Source organism: Hypomesus nipponensis, chromosome 6 (assembly GCF_054491055.1).
Source record: "Hypomesus nipponensis isolate SF chromosome 6, ASM5449105v1, whole genome shotgun sequence".
NCBI lineage: Eukaryota > Metazoa > Chordata > Actinopteri > Osmeriformes > Osmeridae > Hypomesus > Hypomesus nipponensis.
Window position 1 is genome coordinate 720,001 of NC_140366.1, and position 2,500 is coordinate 722,500.

The 2,500-nt window shown below is 46.8% G+C and overlaps 5 non-coding genes and 4 pseudogenes across 5 annotated transcripts; all 9 read left to right on the forward strand.

Moving 5' to 3' along the window:
• Nucleotides 1-43, forward strand: part of LOC146284062 (5S ribosomal RNA) — a 119-nt pseudogene extending 76 nt beyond the window's left edge.
• Nucleotides 44-261: 218 nt separating this feature from the next.
• On the forward strand, nucleotides 262-380 carry LOC146284063 (5S ribosomal RNA; annotated as a pseudogene).
• A 176-nt stretch (nucleotides 381-556) lies between these two features.
• LOC146284064 (5S ribosomal RNA) lies at nucleotides 557-675 on the forward strand. The gene has a single exon (XR_014759413.1). It is a non-coding gene; the product is annotated as a 5S ribosomal RNA (ribosomal RNA).
• A 190-nt stretch (nucleotides 676-865) lies between these two features.
• LOC146284065 (5S ribosomal RNA) lies at nucleotides 866-984 on the forward strand. Its single transcript, XR_014759414.1, has one exon. It is a non-coding gene; the product is annotated as a 5S ribosomal RNA (ribosomal RNA).
• Nucleotides 985-1,158: 174 nt separating this feature from the next.
• On the forward strand, nucleotides 1,159-1,277 carry LOC146284066 (5S ribosomal RNA; annotated as a pseudogene).
• A 194-nt stretch (nucleotides 1,278-1,471) lies between these two features.
• Nucleotides 1,472-1,590, forward strand: LOC146284067 (5S ribosomal RNA; annotated as a pseudogene).
• Nucleotides 1,591-1,766: 176 nt separating this feature from the next.
• Nucleotides 1,767-1,885, forward strand: LOC146284068 (5S ribosomal RNA). The gene has a single exon (XR_014759415.1). It is a non-coding gene; the product is annotated as a 5S ribosomal RNA (ribosomal RNA).
• Nucleotides 1,886-2,061: 176 nt separating this feature from the next.
• LOC146284069 (5S ribosomal RNA) lies at nucleotides 2,062-2,180 on the forward strand. The gene has a single exon (XR_014759416.1). It is a non-coding gene; the product is annotated as a 5S ribosomal RNA (ribosomal RNA).
• Nucleotides 2,181-2,370: 190 nt separating this feature from the next.
• LOC146284070 (5S ribosomal RNA) lies at nucleotides 2,371-2,489 on the forward strand. Its single transcript, XR_014759417.1, has one exon. It is a non-coding gene; the product is annotated as a 5S ribosomal RNA (ribosomal RNA).
• The last annotated feature ends 11 nt before the right edge of the window (nucleotides 2,490-2,500 follow it).

Here is a 2,500-nt window from a genome sequence, read left to right on the forward strand (position 1 = left end):
ACTTGGATGGGAGACCGCCTGGGAATACCAGGTGCTGTATGCTCTTTTGCTCATTCACTTAGAAACTGAAATCTTGCAATATGCACAAGTAGTCCTTCATGAAAGGGGCTGGAAGCTGTTTTCATTTTGACACGAGAGAGAGAGAGAGAGAGAGAGAGAGAGAGAGAGAGAGAGAGAGAGAGAGAGAGAGAGAGAGACCACCTTGCATTGTCAATTGCCAAATCTGTATATGGATAAGTAGCCTATGGTTTTCAACTTATTTCGTACGGCCATACCAGCCTGGCAACGCCCGATCTCGTCTGATCTTGGAAGCTAAGCAGGGTCGGGCCTGGTTAGTACTTGGATGGGAGACCGCCTGAAAATACCAGGTGCTGTATGCTCTTTTGCTCATTCACTTAGAAACTGAAATCTTGCAATATGCACAAGTAGTCCTTCATGAAAGGGGCTGGAAGCTGTTTTCATTTTGACACAAGAGAGAGAGAGAGAGAGAGACCACCTTGCATTGTCAATTGCTAAATCTGTATATGGATAAGTAGCCTATGGTTGTCAACTTATTTCGTACGGCCATACCAGCCTGGCAACGCCCGATCTCGTCTGATCTCGGAAGCTAAGCAGGGTCGGGCCTGGTTAGTACTTGGATGGGAGACCGCCTGGGAATACCAGGTGCTGTATGCTCTTTTGCTCATTCACTTAGAAACTGAAATCTTGCAATATGCACAAGTAGTCCTTCATGAAAGGGGCTGGAAGCTGTTTTCATTTTGACACGAGAGAGAGAGAGAGAGAGAGAGAGAGAGAGAGAGACCACCTTGCATTGTCAATTGCCAAATCTGTATATGGATAAGTAGCCTATGGTTTTCAACTTATTTCGTACGGCCATACCAGCCTGGCAACGCCCGATCTCGTCTGATCTCGGAAGCTAAGCAGGGTCGGGCCTGGTTAGTACTTGGATGGGAGACCGCCTGGGAATACCAGGTGCTGTATGCTCTTTTGCTCATTCACTTAGAAACTGAAATCTTGCAATATGCACAAGTAGTCCTTCATGAAAGGGGCTGGAAGCTGTTTTCATTTTGACACGAGAGAGAGAGAGAGAGAGACCACCTTGCATTGTCAATTGCTAAATCTGTATATGGATAATTAGCCTATGGTTGTCAACTTATTTCGTACGGCCATACCAGCCTGGCAACGCCCGATCTCGTCTGATCTTCGAAGCTAAGCAGGGTCGGGCCTGGTTAGTACTTGGATGGGAGACCGCCTGGGAATACCAGGTGCTGTATGCTCTTTTGCTCATTCACTTAGAAACTGAAATCTTGCAATATGCACAAGTAGTCCTTCATGAAAGGGGCTGGAAGCTGTTTTCATTTTGACACGAGAGAGAGAGAGAGAGAGAGAGAGAGAGAGAGAGAGAGACCACCTTGCATTGTCAATTGCCAAATCTGTATATGGATAAGTAGCCTATGGTTTTCAACTTATTTCGTACGGCCATACCAGCCTGGCAACGCCCGATCTCGTCTGATCTTGGAAGCTAAGCAGGGTCGGGCCTGGTTAGTACTTGGATGGGAGACCGCCTGAAAATACCAGGTGCTGTATGCTCTTTTGCTCATTCACTTAGAAACTGAAATCTTGCAATATGCACAAGTAGTCCTTCATGAAAGGGGCTGGAAGCTGTTTTCATTTTGACACAAGAGAGAGAGAGAGAGAGAGACCACCTTGCATTGTCAATTGCTAAATCTGTATATGGATAAGTAGCCTATGGTTGTCAACTTATTTCGTACGGCCATACCAGCCTGGCAACGCCCGATCTCGTCTGATCTCGGAAGCTAAGCAGGGTCGGGCCTGGTTAGTACTTGGATGGGAGACCGCCTGGGAATACCAGGTGCTGTATGCTCTTTTGCTCATTCACTTAGAAACTGAAATCTTGCAATATGCACAAGTAGTCCTTCATGAAAGGGGCTGGAAGCTGTTTTCATTTTGACACAAGAGAGAGAGAGAGAGAGAGACCACCTTGCATTGTCAATTGCTAAATCTGTATATGGATAATTAGCCTATGGTTGTCAACTTATTTCGTACGGCCATACCAGCCTGGCAACGCCCGATCTCGTCTGATCTCGGAAGCTAAGCAGGGTCGGGCCTGGTTAGTACTTGGATGGGAGACCGCCTGGGAATACCAGGTGCTGTATGCTCTTTTGCTCATTCACTTAGAAACTGAAATCTTGCAATATGCACAAGTAGTCCTTCATGAAAGGGGCTGGAAGCTGTTTTCATTTTGACACGAGAGAGAGAGAGAGAGAGAGAGAGAGAGAGAGAGACCACCTTGCATTGTCAATTGCCAAATCTGTATATGGATAAGTAGCCTATGGTTTTCAACTTATTTCGTACGGCCATACCAGCCTGGCAACGCCCGATCTCGTCTGATCTCGGAAGCTAAGCAGGGTCGGGCCTGGTTAGTACTTGGATGGGAGACCGCCTGGGAATACCAGGTGCTGTATGCTCTTTTGCTCAT